General features: G+C 45.4%; 1 protein-coding gene across 3 annotated transcripts in view; it reads left to right on the forward strand.

The window, feature by feature from the left end:
- LOC137335197 (rho GTPase-activating protein 18-like) overlaps positions 1-21,018 on the forward strand; it is a 120,288-nt gene that overhangs the window by 77,061 nt on the left and 22,209 nt on the right. The gene's annotated exons all lie outside the window — the stretch shown is intronic.

Here is a 21,018-nt window from a genome sequence, read left to right on the forward strand (position 1 = left end):
TAATACAATTAACACTAATTGATATAAATCATATGGATACAATTAACAGATGCAGGTTCAATTGTGACTTTCAAAAAGCAATTGGATAAATATTTGATGGGGAAAAAATTTGCAGGGCTGCGGGGAAAGAGTGGCGGAATGGGACTAACTGGATTGCTCTTACGAAGAGCCGGCATAGGCTCGATGGGACAAATGGCCTCCTTCTGTGCTGTAACGATTCTATGATGCTAGTTTAAAAAACCTGGAAATAAGAAGCTGGTAAAGTGACCATGAAGCTGTCAGAATGTTGTAAAATCCCAACTGGTTCACTAATCTCCTTTAGGGAAGGAAACCTACTTTCCTTACCCAGTGGTTGACTCTTAACTTCCCTAGCAGGCTACTCAGTTGTATTAAACCTGGACAACTGGGGATGAACAATAGGTGAATTACCTGTGAAGCCCACATCTTAAGAATGAATAATAAAAAAACAATTACAAAGTTACCAATTTTATCTTACATTCAGACATCATTAAATCAAGGAGGGGGGAGCTTTCATCTGCAGTATCATGCATCTCTCCTTCCACCCCCCCCCCATCCTCAAAAGATGGGGAAAATTGTTTCGGATATCTTAGTTCGTATTCATCGAAAGTTAGTCGAGCAGAAACCTACCATTTTGGAATCTCAGCTGGTAAAAACATGGTGAAATGACATTGAGTTCTTTCTTCACAAATGACCAACGACTGACATTCTTCCCAATTGTGGATGCCGGTGCAGTTCATCATTACAAGGTCCAGTGCAGGCCAAGATAATTTTGTTAAATTCCTCCAATCCTTACTTTAAAAATATTAAGATAGACTTTCTTCTTCACTGCACCTGGGAAATTTCATTCCTCAGCTGCATGGAAAAGGAATAGTGAGGTGTTACGTCTGGTCTCTACTCCTTTTGTGTCCCGCTGTTTTTTTTTTGTCCTTACCCAGTCACATAAGTGGGCCCATGCCTGCAGTAGGTGCAACCCCAGTATTATCATTTTAATCATGAAGGAGGCTGTTCTCAGACTCCCATCTCATTTTGCTGTACATCAGTTGAGCACCCCAGTGGAGGGTGTGCCTGAAGAGACCCTCTGCAAGGAACTTCTTGGTGCTACTGTGGACCAGAGAATCTATGGGATCCCGGGAGTGGGCCGAAGCCTTGGCAGACAAGCGAGAGATTTTTTTTCAAGTTCCTGCGCCTTCCACCCCCCACCCAGGCCGACCTGAAGGCCTCGAGCCTTCTGGCTGCTGCTCTCTCATGCCCGTAGCTGCATTCCTGTTCCTTGCCTGATTTTCAGGTGCAAGACCCAGTCAGGGAGCAGGAATGTGCTGGTAGCGCACCTGGGTCTTGTAAAAGTCCTAGGCCAGGAAATTCGTAAGATCCTCTTTGCTTACAGTTGCAGCATATGTATGGTTAATAGAGGAAAATCTGTCCTTTTGATTCCTTGGTACGGTGTGGATCGTACCTAGACATGTTTGAGGCATGAGCCTAGACAATGAGTGTTGGCAGAATTCTTAACTACAGGGACATCAAAGTGAAACCTGACCCCCTTCTCACCTGATATCCACAAATGCTCAGTTCCAATAAGACTTACCAGATAGCAATCAGGAGAATGGACCTCAGCTGATTTTTTTTTTTTGCCATACCTTGCCCAGAGGAGCTGATTCGAATTGTTGTGCCCATCCTATTACTCTACTGACATCAGTGCGGACTGGTCAGTGAACCTGGGACCCTCCCTGCTCAGGTATTTGTTTCTTAAACTGCTGAGTCATTGTGAGAGCCAGGCTAATGCTTCAGTTGTTGTACTGTACGTGCAGTTGTGTGTTGAACTCAGTTTATTTTTACATATTTGCATTGGCTATTTTATTATTTTCCTGTCAAAGTGATCCCATGATATCTGCACTGCGTCATTTGAAGATAGATATCGTTGTTTTGACAAGGCTGATTTGCATAGAATACAGGTGATAAAGATTGTAATTTACTTATGGAACTGAATACATATATTGGCCCATAAATTTGGGCGCACCCATTATTGGGCGCACGGGGGCGGGAGGGGGGAGTACAGGGATTAATCCCTGTGCCTGATTGGTGAGGTCTGAGATGCCACCGATATTGGGCTTTGGTCCTTGGGCCATGGATATTGGGCATGGAGCTGGCAAGCTGCGAAGAGCAACAGTCCCACTGCTGATGCCGTAGGGAAAGTTGGGGGGGTTGTGTATGATCGGGTCGGGAGCTAGTCGTGGCCTGGGGAGGGGGGAAGAGTAGCAGCAATTGAGGGGGATCGGTGGCAATCAGAGGGGAGCAATCGATGTCGATCGGGGGATAGATAGCAACAGCTATCGACGGGCGGAGGGCGATCGGTGTCCGGCAGTGGCCTGCGTTCTTTGAATGTGGGGTCAGCGGGAGGAGCAAACCTGCCTCAGGGCAAATCAATCTTTCAGTGGGGGATTCAAACAGGCATTAGGCCTCTTATTCATATATACAAAGTGACTAACGTCTGTTTCAGGCATTGCCACTTTTCTGGCCTTTACCAATATGGCGGGCTCGTAATGAGCGTGCACTTCTTGCCTGCCATATTGGAGGTGTAGGAGGCCCTTTAGTTCGCTGCATAGCCGAATTCCTAGGCCACAGTATTTTAAAGTGTATAAACACTATGACCCAGAAACTGTTCAAGAAATAATGGCGAGGCTAACAGCAATCACCGTTATTTCAGGGCAAATGGAAGAGGAAGTTACGGCGGGAGCACATGTGCAGTCAAACACGGAAAACTTGCTCTTCCTGAATCCCAGCTGATCTGACAGCTTCGTGTTAAAGGGGTATCACAATCAGAAATCAATGGACGAGTGCGAACTTGCTCTCCTGCCCAGCTAGAAACTAACTAATCACGCCAGAAAAGAGGTACATTGAGTTTTATCAGGTCTATACTAACTTGTAACGGCAAGGTAAGTATTAATGACTGCCAAACAACCACTCTGGCACTGAAAATGAACTTTTAAAAATGTGGAGTCGCATTATTCCCGATTTTAATAGTTTTTGGACATTTAAAAAAATATTTAAATTAAAAAATCTAAAATTTTTATTTTTTTACTTTTTTTTTCTGTCTCTTTTAGCTCAGTCTTTTAATCCTTCCCTCTCTTTATTTCACTTTCTCTATCTGATTTTATAGTAAATTTACCAATCTTGTCTGGCACTCCCTAGTTCTTACTCTGCGTGGTTTGTGAATGAACTTCATTTTCTGGTTCTCACAGCGTGGCTTGCTTCAAGCTGATTGGCGGAGGGGACATACAGACCCTTTCCTCCTCTCACTGCTCAGAGAAGCCCGGTAACTACTGCTACACTTTTTGCAGCTCTCAATTAAAGCAAGTTGGCGCCCAGAAACCTGCAAATAGCTTGTGGGTGAATTAGTTACTTATGAGTGGCGGGCAACGTCCAATCACCACTCACAACAATTTCCGGTCCATTAAGATGATGTCGAATTCATTTTTTGATCAATGAGGTATTTTTTTCTTCATTTTGATTTTACTTTGCAGCTCTATACTTGAAGCTAACAAAGAAACGTAATTTATTGTCAGCAAACATGAAGGTTTTCTGGCCTATTTACAGGTGTTGATTACTTTATTGAATATAGTTTTTTTCCTTCCTCTCTTGAAAGCTGAATAGAGGTTGTTTCCTGGGTATTGGCTGCTTTTCAGCATCTCATTCAATTTGCCATTAATGATGTATGAACCTAAAATATATTTTATAACTCAGTTAATTTTTTAATTCAAATTGAACATTTTCTGAAAGGTATTTGAACAGATAGTATGCAGAGTTCACGCTGTTTGATTACAATTGCTGTTGGATGTACTTTTATTTATCCTTTATCACTTGCTGCAGACATATTGTGTGAGTGAAAACAGGATGATGGGCGAGTGGAATTTAGTGCGGGACAGTAGAGTTTTAGACAAATTGGTTGTGGAGGGAGGAAGATACGTGGCCAGCAAAAAGAAAATTAGAGTAGAGCTGGATGAAGGAGGACAGTTGTTTGAGGAGGATGGTGTGGCCAACAATGTCAAACATTGTGGAAAGGTTGAGGAGGAATAATGCACAATGTCATTTCTGACTTTGGCTAGGGCCTTTTCGGTGCTGTGAGAAGGGTGAAAGCTAGATTGGAGGGATTCACACAGGAATTTTCGGGAGAGATGTGCATGGTGGTGGGATGTGACTGCACGTGTGTACCTGAGAGAGGATGAGGAGTTTGGGGAGATGGGGCAATAGTTGGAGATGGCAGATGGGTTGAGGGTGGTGTTGATGGCAGTTTTGAAGGAGTTATGTACTTTGCCTGAAGAGAGGAAACTACTGAAAATGTCGGCTAACATGGGGGCCAGGAAAGGGAGTTGATTATTGAGACCTTCACAGTCTCTGTCAAGAGCCAACTTTGTAATGAAAGTTTACTTTGCAAGAATCGCAATAGTGCAATGGATAATTCTTGCCTGCTGCATGGGAGAAGACTCCAAATGGGGAAGTCCTGAATATGTAAGAGTCATACCTTTAAAACATTTGCAACTTTGGACAATCTCCAAATTATGCATGTTTTTTGGCAGGACCTGAAATTCCTTGAGGGCATGCTCCGCTGATGCAAGTGTAATGGAGCGAAACCCCAGCCTGGCCATTCCCCAAGATGTAGAACCCATCCCAAACAGACAGGCTCATTTGTCGGGGGCAGATGTGTCCAGCCTTTAAGGGCACTTCAGCAACGCCTGGCCCAAACTACTAGTCAGAATGTTGGAGTGGCGCCATGTCACTCCAATGGCCAAGAAGAATCTCGGCTAGGGCCCAGTGAAAACTTTAATGGAGCAAGTGGGCCTTTTAGGGAAGATGATGGATCCTTTAGCTTTCCACTGTGAAGATTTGGTGCCTTTTTAAGGCCTTCAGCGAGACTCATACTAGCTCTCAGCTGAGTTTCCTTGAAGTCTTATAAAGGAATTGAATTTCTTGGGGAGCATAGTAAATCAACCCAAGCATGTACATTTGACATTGGTGGTGGGGGGGTGGTATGGTCGAAAGATCCGTCCATGGCCTCTCCCCCACTTACATTTAAAGAGCCAGTATAAGCGGGGCGAAATCCTGATGTAACTGGGTTCTGCCTTGAATTCCTGGCTGTCTAGATGGAAATCCTTTCTGCCTTCCCGGAACCCAGGAATTTGGGGTCCAAGAATCGGTGGTCTGTCCCTACAAGGTAAAACATTCCTACTCCTTTATCAGTAAATTCAGTGCTCCTGCTCTTCCAGCTGAGAGCCACACTGAAAGGGAGCATGGGTTACAGATGTAGCACTAATTCTCTGACCCATGCGCTGTTTGAACACAGCTCCTCACTGGGAGCCTGAGATTTTTGAATTTACCCATCTCTTTTGCCCCAGACTTATTTATCATTAAAATAAACTCAAAAGACTGATTTTTAAAAAATCACTTTTCGTTGACTATGACCATTTTGATTGAGGGCTGTGTGCTGTGGTCAGTTCTGTAGTAGCTTCTTTTTGCTGTCCATTCATTTAAATGTCCTATAAAGTCAAGTGAAAGTGTTGTGGAATTTTGTGTTCAAACTTACCTTGAATCCTTTGCATTGCTTGTTGAGTATACACATTGCCTAGTTGATGACGTTGGAGTAAAATCTAAAGGGTAATTTTAGAAAATAGCATTCTCAGCACAGAGTGACAATTAGGGGATACACTCCCAATGATTTTATGTCCAATCAGTTAATTGGGAATGCACACCCAAATTCCCACCTTGGAGTCCAAGCAGCAAGGCTCTGTGCCAGGAGTGTGATTTTGTAAATATACCCTTTTAATTCCTAATAAAGCAAATCTGTTGTATTTGCTATTCAAGGAGACAAAGGGCGCCAAATTGAGCCGTGTAGCGCCCATTGTTTCAGCGCCATACGGCCTCTCCAGTATCCAAAATGGCGTCTTGGCTGCACACGCACGTTTCCAGCGTGACGGGCGCCAGACACCATTTTGGTATGGGAGTTAGCGCCTGCTCAAATACCAAACGTCGGAAGCATTTAAAGTAAGGAGAAAATGGATATAATCAGTTTGGAATCCTGATTTAAAGTGAAAGACACCATTTTGGGACTTAACACTCAACTCAACGCACAATCTTAACCCCGACCGACTGAACATGCCTTAGAGTGCCTGGAGGACCCCACCAGTGCTATTTAAAGGGACCATGCAGGATTTACAGGTTAGTGGCTGGATTATTGCTTCTGGCTGCCGAGACATTTGTAACTGTTTTTGGAGGTCTCCTATACTTGAATACTAGGACTAGGGGTCATAGCCTAACATTTAGTGCCAGGACGTGTAGGAGTGAAGTTAGGAAATGCTTCTACACGCAAAGGGTGGGAGAAGTTTGGAACGCTCTTCTGCAAACGACAGTTGATGCTAACTCAACTGTGAATTCTAAATCTGAGATTGATAGATTTCTGTGAACCAAGGGTATTAAGGGATATGGGGCTCAGGTGGGTATATGGAGTTAGGTCATAGGTCCACCGCGATCTCATTGAATGTCAGAACAGGCTCGAGGGGCTAAATGCCACTGCCACTTGCTGCTTCCTGATATGCGCCACCTTCTCCTGCAAGAAAGCAGGACGTGTGTCTGGGTTATGTGCCTGACCTGGTTGAATAGCTGCCAATGTGTGGCCTGTGAGTTGTAGGTGGGTGACTTGCAACAGTGGTAATGTGTAAGGGCGAGAGGAAGCATCTGATTGGAAGAGTTGAATACTGATGGAAAGAGTTTGTTGGTGGGTAGGTGATGGGGGGTGAAGTAGGTGGAACAGTGGATGCGACCAATGGTGCAGTTGGTTGGAGACGCCACTTCACCATTGACCTCACTCACCTTGACCACTCATGTGAAAGCATTGAACTTCTTCCTGCACTGCATCCATGTTCATGATGCTGTGTGCCTGGCATTGACTTCGTCCCGCACTGCGTCTCACTGCCTTTTGGGTATATGTCTGGAGGGCCTCTTGCCCGCCCCCACTGCCCCTCCCCCCACTCCCCGTGGATATAGGATGTCCCTCCTGTCTACCTCTTGCACCAAAGCCTCTAGTGCATCAGCAGAGAACCTTGATGCATGCACTCTCGCAGGCCTGGTAAAAACTCAGATCGGCAGATTGGTGAAGTTTGGCATGCAGATTGGAGGATGTGGGATTTAGTAGTGCGCGACCTTTATTCAATGTTTTAACCTAATTCATCAGTTTTTAAAATAGTGACGGGACCTGCGTCTGTGTTTTGCATGTGCGATACCTGATCTCCGTTCAGATTCCATGCAGACAGCAGACTGTTATTTTCAGCAAATAACAGGTACCAGCTACCTTTAAGAGATTTTTAAGAGACAGCCTGCCTTTTGAGATTGGAGCTCCCCTAGCTGGTGGAAAGTGCAAATTGTATTGAATCCTCATTCAATGCTGATTCGGAACACTGCTTGCAGGTAAGTCCTCAGGCCTGACGAAAGTCTCGTCCTGCCTGCGCAGGGGCCATTGGCGCGGGGTAATATTGGATCGCGCTACCCCTGCCCAATGATAGGCCCTATCCAATTTATTCCCCCCCAGAGACTTTCAAATTCCTCGGAGCTGCTCCCACTCCACTGGCATTACTTTTTTGGAAGTGTGATGGAAACCCCAGGCCTGATTTTAACCTTGCCCGCCCAGCGGGAACGAGGCAGTGGGTGGTTAAAATGGCGATTACGCTCTTTCCGCTGCGTTCCCAATGCATTTCTGCACTGCCATTATAGCTACACTGTTTTTGTTTTTGGGTGAGGTGCCCGCCATAGGCAGGCATTACAATATACAAGTTGCACTCTGATGAAGTCATTTGGACCCAGATCCGATTTTAACTCAAAATTGTGGATGTCCCACCTTGTGGCCAACTCAACAGTAAAACCTGGCTGGATTGGTATGTCAGAGCCACTGAAGCTGTGTATAAAGGTGCAGCTCAGTGGATCCAAGGAACTTTTTGCTGTCTGGTTTTCCAGGAGAGTTTTCAGATCACTTCTTTCCCACTTTTTTTGCGTTATCACCCTCAGAAAGCTTTCAGTGCTTATCAAGGGTTCTATTATTGCTGGTTTCTGCTGGGTGGTGAAAATGCAGATGAGAGACAGTAACACGTACGGCTCCCTTCATGTCACTGCCACTCCCTTGGGGCTGGGGGTCAGCACTTCCACTGATCTGCGAGAAAGTAGACTGCAGAAAACAAGTGACTACTTGAAAGCGCCTATGTATTCGGTCTTCCAATCTGTCCAAGGTGGATACCTATCTCTCCAAGTTGGAGCCCAGAGCCCGCATGGCAGCTGTTTGAGTTTCCACCAAAGTTGCCAAGCATGCAAACATGGATTCCTGTTATGAGGGCCTGGCTGAAGTGTCCCTAGTGTGCAGGGTAGACTGCAGAGTGCTGATGCCATGTGAGATGATACCACGCAGACTAGAAGCGGAGTCCTCCACTTTTCTTGGTAGGCCTTCCAATACCTGATATAACTGCTTGTGTGAGACAAGCTGCTTTCTTTTCATGGCTGGATCCTTGAAGTCCTTATCACAGTTCTGAACTTGCATCCTCAGGAACATTGTCCTCCTCTGAGGTGTCTTCTGCCATGGCCTCTTGCAGCTGAAAAGGACTTTGAAGAAAGAGAAAAGAGACAATGGTTAGGATGGCAGATAGAAGTTGGATATTTGAGTGTGACAGTCTTGAAAATGTAGCTTGAAGTTGTGAAGCTTGCTATATATTTGCTGAGGTGACTAAATGGATACAAGTAATATGCAGATACCCTGCTGAGGTAAGTCTCCAGCCTCTCCTTCTCCACTACTCATGGCTCTGCTTGGGCCAGTGATCTCCAGGGCTTCTTGCACTGCCTGGTTAAGGACGATGCTGTTTGGTACTCCTCCACCGGTCTTGGTCCTCTCCCAAACATTATGTGATGTCTTGTCCTGCAAAGAGTGTGAGAGTTAATGTGTGACTATTGAAAAGTGGAAATGTATGGGGGTTGTGCATAGTGCATGTGTTGCTTGGTGTAGAAGAAGCAAGATGGAAAGAGGATGGGAAGATGATAAATGTAAGGATAAGTGTTTGTCATATGAACTGAGCAAGGAGTGCTGGGAGGAGTTGGTGGTTGTGCAGATGCTAGGATGTGAGAAGAGAATGGTGTGAGTGTGTGGTATGAATAGAGCAAAGGAAGAAATGTGTGTGCTTGGAATGAGAAAGAGAGGTGTTGCAGTGTGCCCTTGTAATTTTATGTTGAAGGATGTGGTGGAAGGAAGGGAATAGTTGGGTGGTGGGGGAGGGGGTGAAAGGAGTGTTTTGAGGTGCTGTTGAGAGAAGTGTAGAGGTGAAGAAGTGTACTTACCCGTGCCGTTCTTCTGAGGTCATTGAACGTCTTTCTGCCTTGAACACAAGTTCTGGGGGTGATGCTGGTGGCACTGACCCTATCAGCCTCCTCTGTCCAGGCCTGCTTGACAGTGCCCTTACGATGCTTCTGAGGCAGCTGGGGAAGAGTACTTTCCTCCTTGCCCTGACTTTGTCCACTGGGACCTCCAGGAGGCATCAAATAATCGGGAGGCAGAGCTTCAACTCATTTCAGGAGCCTTGGCGTCTTGAATCTTTTCCAGTAAAACAGATGAGGCCACTTTTTCTTGGCTTGCTGCAACTTTTGACTTAAACCATTCTAAGAATAATCATTTTATGTAACAAGAAGCCCCCTGCTAGAGGATGAGTGAACTTCAAGCTCTTGCTGTTGATTTTCTTGTGAAAATATAAAATGATTGTTGAGTATTTGGTCCTCAAAGCAAATTTCAGATACCTCACTGAATGTTATCTTAATAAGTCAATGTGATTCTGTCAAAAAAGTGATCATTTATGCTGGACTGCAAATGCTACCATGTGGATTTATATATACAAAGTTATTTTTAGTCACCTTCTGCCTTTCCTCTAGCTGAGCAGTATCTAGATGAACTGTAGTGTGAGTGTGAAGCTACATGAGATTACTGATCTTGAATTCTAATATGCAAAATTATTCCGTGGATACAAGAGAAATACTTTTATCTCCTGCTTCCTGTTTTTGTGAATGCAAAACTCCTAGTACAACATGTTTTTTTTTGGTAGTTACTTATACTGGGGTTATAATTTTAATTTGGTATGCAAAGTAGTAAAACATCCATTGTGCTCAGTCACCAAGTGTGTCCATGCAAATCTCTCTTGTTTTTTTTCACATGGGATGAAAGTCAGGCCGGTTCTATAATGTCCATACTGGCATCACATTAAACACTGAGATATATTGATTGTGCCAAGATGCCAACATACAAGGTGCTGCTTAGAAGATCTTTAATGGGGTGGGTAATGCATTTCCTTGTCTATTCTGGTTAAGTTGTTGCATTTTTTCTGGCAGTGAGTTGTGGAACTGGTACTAACTGCTTCAACCATCTCCATCCACTGTGCCTCGAGATAGTTTCTTGCAAATAATTCTGCCTGCCTTGCGCACATTACTTGCAGGAGGACCGCCATCTTAGTGTTGCTTAGAAGCTGCCTTGCCTGCAGGTCTTCGGGCTGCCATCACTTTGCACCTCCTCCCCCATGCTCTATCTACTGCCACTTCCACTTTAAGCTGCTACAGGCCTTTATATCTCTTTGCAGCATTTAAATTTCCAACCCTTCCATGTGTTGCCAAGATATCGGGCTACACCACCTTCTTTATCCATCTGTCTTTTCTAAAGACTCTATACCCCTGGATGTTGCATTAATTTCCATCCTCTCAATTTAGCAATGTTTCTGATATTCCCACCACATCAGAGTTCTCTGCTGTCATCACAGTCACTAGATCTTATTTCAAATGCTTTCTAGGGTTCACAAATCTTGTCAAATCTGAAAGTGATTGGGATATATTTTCCTATCATTCAATTAACGGTGTAAAATACATAAGCCCCAGATTACCAGCCAGCCAGAGGCAGAGCTCTTGCCAGCTGCTTCAAGACCTTCTGCAGCTATCATATACCATGGGGCTGGCATTGCCATGGTCTGTCCTCAAATCTTGTTTTGCCTCCTTCCAGGAATGCTGCATTGCTGTAATGCTGATCTATGAGGTGCATGCCCTGAAGTGGCATTCTGCATCACCTCCACCTAGAATTGCCTATTAAACACCACCGTGGTGCCATCATCATCACAAGTCCCGCAGCTGTTCATAAAGAAGGTTTACCACCTTCTGAGAGCAACCAGGAATGGGCAATAAATGCAGCTTTGCCAGCACCACCACATCCTGACAACAAATAAAAGAAGCATTCCCATTAAATGTACCCTGCACCTCTTCTAAGCAGACCTTTAAGGAAAGCTCCAGGTTTGAACTATAGTCTCTGTTGAGTTAGCTGATCTCAGCCAGAACAGTTGTGAGTGAGTTTAAGGGCTGCTTACAAGTGATTTCCCATCCCCTTCTAGTGCACTGTCAGTGCCAGGTCCAATATGGGCCGGGAGCTCACTCACATTAAGTAAATGAAGCTGACCCTGCAAAATCCAGCAGGGTCATTGAACTAACAGTTGGGCAGGTGATAATGTACTTTCTGACTCATGCCTGCTGGGAGGCAATCAGAAAAATCTACCGTGGTATGTACGTTTTTGGTATAGAATCAGTTTCTGATACTATCTTTTACAATGGTGTTAGTGTTAATTGACAAGAGATTTTTGATGATTGAAGTTTTTTTCCCGGTCACAATTTTTCCCTTACCTCCCCAAATAAAGTAACCTGCCTGCGGTGAACCTGACTGAAATTTGTTAACTCAGCACAGACTAAGGTTCAAACCTGGGACCTTCCTCGTCTGTATGGCTCAGTACAACTCCCCAGAGTGCATTTGCTCACTATGCTATTGCAGATAGTGGGTTCGGGTGGGAGAGAGCCAGGAGAGGACAGGGTTCTTCTTCCATTTCTAGCTGCAGTGACAGCTACTACAATGCTTTATAAGTACAAGTCAATTAGTTTGGAACTCAGTTCTTGACAGTAATGCCTTGTAGAACACACACCCAAATTCTCATACACCACATTGTTAAAAAATCACTCAATATACAGGTTAGTTGGCATGTTTGCAATTTAGAATTGTCTTTTAATCACTCAGTCACTCTCTTTCAGTGTGTGCTTGTCAAACAGGCATTTTCCCATGCCAACCTCAGGGGCTCCCAACTGTTTCAAGTTGGTGATGTGATCTTCAAACTTCTTGATCATCTCAGAGATTTGTACGAGACTCTAAATTACAAGCTGTTGCCAACCATAAATGGAATTTTGATTGACATTAAACTGTAGACAACACGTCAATTTTGGGGGAAAAGTTGAAATTTGTTATTAAATCCATTTTAACCCAAACTTCCAGTAATTTAACCATATGTCGCAGGATCTATTGGCCCTTCTCCTAGCGACATATCCTTTAATCCTGCCTTCTCATTACTTATGAAAGAAGCCAGAGTCAAAATTATTTGGGATCCCCAACCTTCAGTTCCAAGCCAAAGCAGGCAGACACAAGCAAATTGATCCACCTATCTGAATTAGTGGGTGTTTGGATCAAATCAAACTCGTCAAACTTGGATTTATTTTGGTGTGGACAAAGATATTCAGAGCCAGTGAGGGCCCTGACTACTCTTTCATCTTTGCTGAGCAAATTGCTAATTGTATTTTGTTACTTATCATAATTTTCAAAAATGTCCTAAAATATATCCCGTGCACACAAATGTAATACTGTACTATTCATTGCAATGTTCTAAGTTGAAAATCTCAATCATATTCAGATGGTGGATATAATAATGGTTCAGATCAAGTTTCCACCTACCTTCCCAGTACCTTTTTGATAAGATCTTTACCCCCCAACTGCATGGAATTGGTCCAACCTCAATAAACTACTCAGGTATCTGACAGGACAGAAGTCTATAGTGTATTTGCACAATACACATGTGCATGGTGGGACTAAGTGTATTCAGGAACTTATTTTTGAAATAAATCTGGTTTGAAATTATTTCTTTTTAATCCACCCTCTACAAAGCGAGATATAATTACCAGAGGTGTTGGCATTACAACCTCACATGGCTGGGAAGAGCTTTTCAATTGGATGAACTCTTCATGATTTATTACATTATTAATAGCTAATTAATCTCTTGTAGTGTTGCACAAGAGGAGCTAAGAGCAAGTGCAGTATTCAAGGCAAACAGTGTTAGAGAATGAGCAGATAAAATGAACTTAAGCAGGGTTGAGGAGGCAGATGGGAGCAGGGAGGATGTACCTGGAGAGAGGAGGAATGAAGGGGAGAGGAGAATAGGGGATGGCAATGAGGCATGGGGAGGGTAGAGTGGAAAACAATGGGGAGAGAGACAGAGACAGAGAAACTACCTCAGCGAGGGGGCAGTTAGGAAATCCAGAAAACAATCACAGAGGGGAGCGACTGGCAAACAAGCTGGGGGGTGAGGGGCGAAAGGGAATATGTTTGTGCGTTTTCATTTCATTTGGTTTTGCATTGAACTACTGCTCCTTCTGCCAGCTCTTAAGTTTCATCTCAAGGCGGTGGGGGAAGGTGTTGGGCTGTTGAGGTGAGATGTGCTTCTTCCTCTCTGGGCCCTTGATTTTCTTCTGTGCGGAGGGGCCCTCTGTTGGGGCCACATAACCACTTCAGTTGCTACTGGCAAGTTGTCCTAATTGTTCTTAGGTTTTTTATACCCGTCCATGAAGAAATTGCAGAGTGGCATTAGTGGAATCGCTGACAAAAAGTGTGTTTTATAACACCTTTCATGACTTCAGGATGTCCCAAAATACTTTACAGCGAATGAAGTACTTTTGAAATGTAATCGCTGTTGTAATATAAGGAAAACGTGGTAGCAAATTAGTGCACAGCAATATCCCACAAATGGCAATGTGACTAATGAACAGATAATCTGTTTTAGTGATGTTGGTTGAGGGATAGATATTGGCCTGGACTCTGGGAGGACTTCCCTCCTCTTCTTTGAATAATGCCATGGGATCTTTTACATCCACCTGAGAGAGCAGATGGGGCCTCGGTTAAAGTCTTACCAAAAGAAGGCTCCTCTAATAATACATAACTCCCTCGGTACTACATTGAAGTGCCACCTAGATTGTATGTTCAAAGCCTGGAGTGCGCTTGAACCCACAAGCTTCCGAATGAACGGTGAGAGCCAAGTCTTACATACTTTACCACCATGAGGGATGAGAATGTGAGATAATTTTGGTTCTCATCAAGCAATAGATTCCCTGAACATGATACAACAATTTTTAATTTCATGATTGTACATAATTGTGTTACTGTATTTAATTATATCTAATTAATTGGAATCTTAAAAATATTCTAAGCTTGGATATTACTGAGGGAGATATTAACATGTTTTTATCAAAGTCTTCCAATTGCTATTTTAGCAGTGACACATTTATTATAATTACTTTTTAATACAATACTTCCAGGTGCATAAATCATACCTTTTGTTATTTTTAGGCAAACTATACTTCAGGTGAAAGAGACTTGCACAGAAGATTTTTTGTACCATCACTAATTGTCCTGAGGGCATTAAATATCAACAATGTAGTGTGGGCCTAGAGTCACATGTAGGCTAAACCAGGTAGGGACAGCAGTTCCCTTCCCTAAAGTACCTTAACAAACTAGTTAGATTTTTAGCAACACCTTTCGTGGTTATGCTGCGTCACAAATTAAAAGATTTACCAGTTTGGTGCCATACTCACTAAGCTAACATGCCCAGCCACTTTTGTGCCATTGTAACAATAATCCCCTTTTAATATCCAGTCATTACAACAGAATAATTAACTTGATTGTAGCTTTTCATAGTTTCCACATTAGTTCTGTTTTCTGAGTGTACACATATCTTGCATATCGTTTGTTATTGACCTCAATGCATCTTAAATCAATTTAGTAAATAAAAAGTTAGAAAATACAAATGTTGGAAATCTGAAACAAAAACTGAAAATGCCGGCAATGCACAACAGGTCAGTCAGCAACTGTAAAGAGAGCAGACAGGTTATTGTTTTGGATTGAATACTTCATCATACCAGGTGACAGAGGGAAACTGGGGAGAGGAAGGAGGAAGAAACACACACTCATGTATGAATTTTATAATATATATTATACCTATATATATGTGTGTGTATATAGAAGAATGGCAGCATTGCCATTTAAATATACTAGCCTGCAAAACAACAATGAGCAGACAACAAGCCGGCAGTGAGTGTAAGCAGGCTTCACTCCCGCATAGCAATCATACACAGAATGAAGTTTGCCTCAGGAAAGTCCTAAAAGGGAAACTCGACCCCAACCCGCCATAAATGCGCCTACTTCCAGTTTAACTGGAGCTGATTGAGGGTCGGGCAAGTAACCCGCTCTCGAAAAGCGGGTCGATAATTATAATATGTTAATGAGGCTGCGTGCCTCAGATTTTGTCAGCCATTTGGATTTAATGGCTGTGGGCTGGGTTTCTCAGGGCTCGGGACACCCGGCAACTAAAGGGAGGTTAGAACTGCCAGATCCAGCAGTTAAGTGCTTTTCCAGCACTGTTTGTGGGCCAGGAGGAGGAGGAGGAGGAGTGCTCCCCCCCCGATCGTCACCCCCCCTGATACCTGTGTCCTTCCTGATGAACGCGGCAAATGGCTTGATACAACATATGAATAAGACCGCGGAGAGAGGACAGCCATGCCTGACTCCAGATCTGATCGGAAAGCTCTCTGACTCCCACCCGTTGATTAGGACTGCGGTACGGAGGTCTGCGTAGAGCAGTCGGATCCAATCGCGGGTACCCTCCCCAAAACCCATTTTGGAGAGTACGTCTATCATATACGTGTGGGATATTCTGTCAAAGGCCTTCTCCTGGTCCAGGCTGATGAGGCAGGTGTTCACCCCCCTGCCTTGCACGCAGGCGATCGTATCCCTGAGCAGCACAAGTGAACCGAAATAAAAGCGAGGCCATGTTTTTTGGCAGGTGGGAGACCTGATCCTTTGTCCCCTTCACTGTCAGGTCCGATGACCTGAAGGTGCGGGGGAACTGGTTTGGGGGGGCCCTGACCTGAAGAAAAAACTGGGAGGAGTGGATCGCCAAGGCCAAATAGAAGCTTGGTATGTGGGTGGGACAATCCCTCTCCGTAACCGGCAGGAACTTGGTGATAAGGTGTGAGGTACTCGCGGTGCAGCTCTACGTGGCCAGGTTCTGGCCCAGTTCCCACAACTCCACCGTCACAGTCACCCGAGCTATCTTCCACTTTGCCTGGAGGTCTAAGGTAGAATGCGTCTGCAGGACCACTATGTACAAGACCGCAGACAAAGTGGGGGCAGAGCGTCCCCAATGCCGCTCTGATCAAGATGGCCACCTTTGTGTGTGGCTGCCTCAGGATATGTGTAGAGCCCCAGTACGCAAACACCAAGTGTCACTGCGTGCTGGGTTTCTACCTGTCCAACACACTGAGACGACTGGGTCTGGCCATGCTGGCTGAGCAGGCGCAGGATGTTCCATCCAGCTGGTCTGATTCCCCCCCGCCCCACCTGTCCCAGGTGGAGATTTTCCCGAGGAGGTACCCCTTCGACCACAAGGCCGTCAGACAGTGGTCGACACGAAAGGTTCTCAGAGACCTGGAAGGAACTGAGAGGGTGGACTCAATCGGTTTCTTCCCCAACCAGACAGTCAGTGCCATTTGGCAGAACGTCTCGTTGAAGGAACTGACCAATAGGCACCAGGATGCAGCCTGGATGGTGGTGCGAAAGGCCCTCCAAGTGCGGTCCTTCCTACACGCACACCCAGTGCCACCACGAGCTGTCCTCAAGGCTGTGGTGGGGTGGAGACCGTCTCCCACCTCCTGATGAGTTGCCCCTTTGTGCAGAGGGCTTGGAGAGAGATGCTTTGTTATCTGTCCCTGTTCACCCCAAGTGTTTCAAGAACACAGGACGCTGTGCTCGACAGAGTGTTCCCCAGGACGCACACTGAGACAAATATCACCTGCGGCTGTAAGACCATCAACTCGGTGACAGAGGCCCTTTGGTCCACCCGAAACATGCTGGTCTTCCAGCTGAAGGAGCTGTCCAGAAGTGAGTGTTGCCACCTGACACAGGGAAAAACCCCCTTGGCCAGAATGTAAAATGATAAATGAAGGTAACGCAATGTACTGTACCTGTAAACTGCAATGACTATAATGAAATGAGGCACCCCAGGGTGCCAGGAACTGTATGTACAATGTATGGTGCGTAACTATTTTGATTGTACCAGGACCGTTGAATTTTTTTTGATTCGTTCATGGGATGTGGGCGTCGCTGGCGAGGCCGGCATTTATTGCCCATCCCTAATTGCCCTTGAGAAGGTGGTGGTGAGCCGCCTTCTTGAACCGCTGCAGTCCGTGTGGTGAAGGTTCTCCCACAGTGCTGTTAGGAAGGGAGTTCCAGAATTTTGACCCAGCGACGATGAAGGAACAGCAATATATTTCCAAGTCGGGATGGTGTGTGACTTGGAGGGGAACATGCAGGTGGTGTTGTTCCCATGTACCTGCTCCTCTTCTCCTTCTAGGTGGTAGAGGTTGCGGGTTTGGGAGGTGCTGTAGAAGAAACCTTGGTGAGTTGCTGCAGTGCATCCTGTGGATGGTACACACTGCAGCCACTGTGCGCCGGTGGTGAAGGGAGTGAATGTTTAGGGTGATGGATGGGGTGCCAATCAAGCGGGCTGCTTTGTCCTGGATGGTGTCGAGCTTCTTGAGTGTTGTTGGAGCTGCACTCATCCAGGCAAGTGGAGAGTATTCCATCACACTCCTGACTTGTGCCTTGTAGATGGTGGAAAGGCTTTGGGGAGTGAAGAGGTGAGTCACTCACCGCAGAATACCCAGCCTCTGACCAGCTCTTGCAGCCACAGTATTTATATGGCTGGTCCAGTTAAGTTTCTGGTCAATGGTGACCCCCAGTATGTTGATGGTGGGGGATTCGGTGATGGTAATGCCGTTGAATGTCAAGGGGAGGTGGTTAGACTCTCTCTTGTTGGAGATGGTCATTGCCTGGCACTTGTCTGGCGCGAATGTTACTTGCCACTTATGAGCCCAAGCCTGGATGTTGTCCAGGTCTTGCTACATGCGGGCTCAGACTGCTTCTTTATCTGAGGGGTTGCGAATGGAACTGAACACTGTGCAATCATCAGCGAACATCCTCATTTCTGACCTTATGATGGAGGGAAGGTCATTGATGAAGCAGCTGAAGATGGCTGGGCCTAAGACACAGCCTTGAGGAACGCCTGCAGCAATGTCCTGGGGCTGAGATGATTGGCCACCAAAAACCACTACCATCTTCCTTTGTGCTAGTTATGACTCCAGCCACTGGAGAGTTTTCCCCCTGATTCCCATTGACTTCAATTTTACTCGGGCTCCTTGGTGCCACACGTGGTCAAATGCTGCCTTGATGTCAAGGGCAGTCACTCTCACCTCATCTCTGGAATTCAGCTCTTTTGTCCATGTTTGGACCAAGGCTGTAATGAGGTCTGGAGCCGAGTGGTCCTGGCGGAACCCAAATTGAGCATCGGTGAGCAGGTCATTGGTGAGTAAATGCCGCTTGATAGCACTATCGACGACACCTTCCATCACTTTGCTGATGATTGAGAGTAGACTGATGGGGCGGTAATTGGCCGGATTGAATTTGTCCTGCTTTTTGTGGACAGGACATACCTGGGCAATTTTCCACATTGTTGGGTAGATGCCAGTGTTGTAGCTGTACTGGAACAGCTTGGCTAGAGGCGCAGCTAGTTCTGGAGCACAAGTCTTCAGCACTACAGCCGGTATGTTGTTGGGGCCCTTAGCCTTTGCTATATCCAGTGCACTCAGCCGTTTCTTGATATCACATGGAGTGAATCGAATTGGCTGAAGACTGGCTCCTGTGATGGTGGGGATATCGGGAGGCGGCCGAAATGGATCATCCACTCGGCACTTCTGGCTGAAGATGGTTGCAAACACTTCAGCCTTGTCTTTTGCACTCACGTGCTGGACTCCTCCATCATTGAGGATGGGGATGTTTACAGAGCCTCCTCCTCCCGTTAGTTGTTTAATTGTCCACCAACATTCACGACTGGATGTGACAGGACTGCAGAGCTTTGATCTGATCCGTTGGTTGTGGAATCGCTTAGCTCTGTCTATAACATGTTGCTTCCGCTGTTTCGCATGCATGTAGTCCTGAGTTGTAGCTTCACCAGGTTGGCACCTCATTTTTAGGTACGCCTGGTGCTGCTCCTGGCATGCTCTTCCACACTCCTCATTGAACCAGGGTTGATCCCCTGGCTTGTTGGTAACGGTAGAGTGAGGAATATGCCAGGCCATGAGGTTACAGATTGTGCTGGAATACAATTCTGCTGCTGCTGATGGCCCACAGCGCCTCATGGATGCCCAATTTTCAGCTGCTATATCTGTTCTGAATCTATCCCATTTAGCACAGTGGTAGTGCCACACAACACGTTGGATGTTGTCCTCAGTGCGAAGACGGGACTTCGCCTCCACAAGGACTGTGCGGTGGTCACTCCTACCAATACTGTCATGGACAGATGCATCTTCGACAGGTAGATTGGTGAGGACGAGGTCAAGTAAGTTTTTCCCTTGTGTTGGTTCGCTCACCACCTGCTGCAGGCCCAGTCTGGCAGCTATGCCCTTCAGGACTCGGCCAGCTCGGTAAGTAGTAGTGCTACCGAGCCACTCTTGGTGATGGACATTGAAGTCCCCCACCCAGAGTACATTCTGTGCCCTTGCTACCCTCAGTGCTTCCTCCAAATGGTGTTCAACATGGAGGAGGACTGATTCATCATCTGAGGGAGGGCGGTAGGTGGTAATCAGCAGGAGGTTTCCTTACCCATGTCTGACCTGATGCCATGAGATTTCATGGCATCCAGAGTCAATGTTGAGGACTCCCAGGGCCACTCCCTCCTGACTGTATATCACTGTACCGCCACCACTCGTGGGTCTGTCCTGCCGGTGGGACATGACATACCCAGGGATGGTGATGGAAGAGTCTGGGACGTTGGCTGAAAGGTATGATTTTGTGAGTATGGCTATGTCAGGCTGTTGCTTGACTAGTCTGTGGGACAGCTCTCCTAATTTTGGCACAAGTCCCCAGATGTTAGTGAGGAGGACTTTGCAGGGTCAACTGGGCTTGGTTTGCCTTTGTCGTGTCCGGTGCCTAGTGGTCCGATGCCGGGTGGTCCGTCCAGTTTTATTCTTATTGTGACTTTTTTTAGTGAGATTTTACAACTGAGTGGCTTGCTGGGCCATTTCAGAGGGCAATTAAGAATCAACCACATTGCTGTGGGTCTGGAGTCACATGTCGGCCAGACCGGGTAAGGACGGCAGGTTTCCTTCCCTGAAGGACATTATTGAACCAGATGGGTTTTTACGACAATCCGGTAGTTTCATGGCCACCATTGCTGATACTAGTATTTTAATTCCAGATTTTATTTAATTAATTGAATTTAATTAATTGAATTTAAATTCCCCATCTGCCGTAGCGGGATTTGAACTCATGACTCCGGATTATTAGTCCAGGCCTCTGTATGTACTGTATGTACCGTTGCAAATTGTATGACCTGTATTGTATTTGAAGTGTGACTTGAATTGTATTGTATGTACCCTTACAAATTTTATGAATAAAGTATATTTTGAAATATGAAAAAAACATGACTCTCAGCTGCAAACATGTAACTGGGAGAGCCAAATTCGAGCATTTGGTCATCTTGCGGCTGCAATATGAACATTAGTAAGGTCAACAGGGTATCAAACAATATTCGATTAGAATAAGAAATAAGAATGGAACTGTTTCTCTCTTGGGGGGATGATAGAGTAACAATAACTTATAGGATGTTGGAATGCATTAGTTGATAAAGAATTTGAAAATAAATGATCTGCAATTTCCTTACCTGATCCAATAGAACAAATGTAAATGGGAGGGGTCGTGAATTAACTTTACAGAATCACACACAAAATAAACTAAGATTGAATCTGTCTGTCAGC

Source organism: Heptranchias perlo, chromosome 19 (genome assembly GCF_035084215.1).
Source record: "Heptranchias perlo isolate sHepPer1 chromosome 19, sHepPer1.hap1, whole genome shotgun sequence".
NCBI lineage: Eukaryota > Metazoa > Chordata > Chondrichthyes > Hexanchiformes > Hexanchidae > Heptranchias > Heptranchias perlo.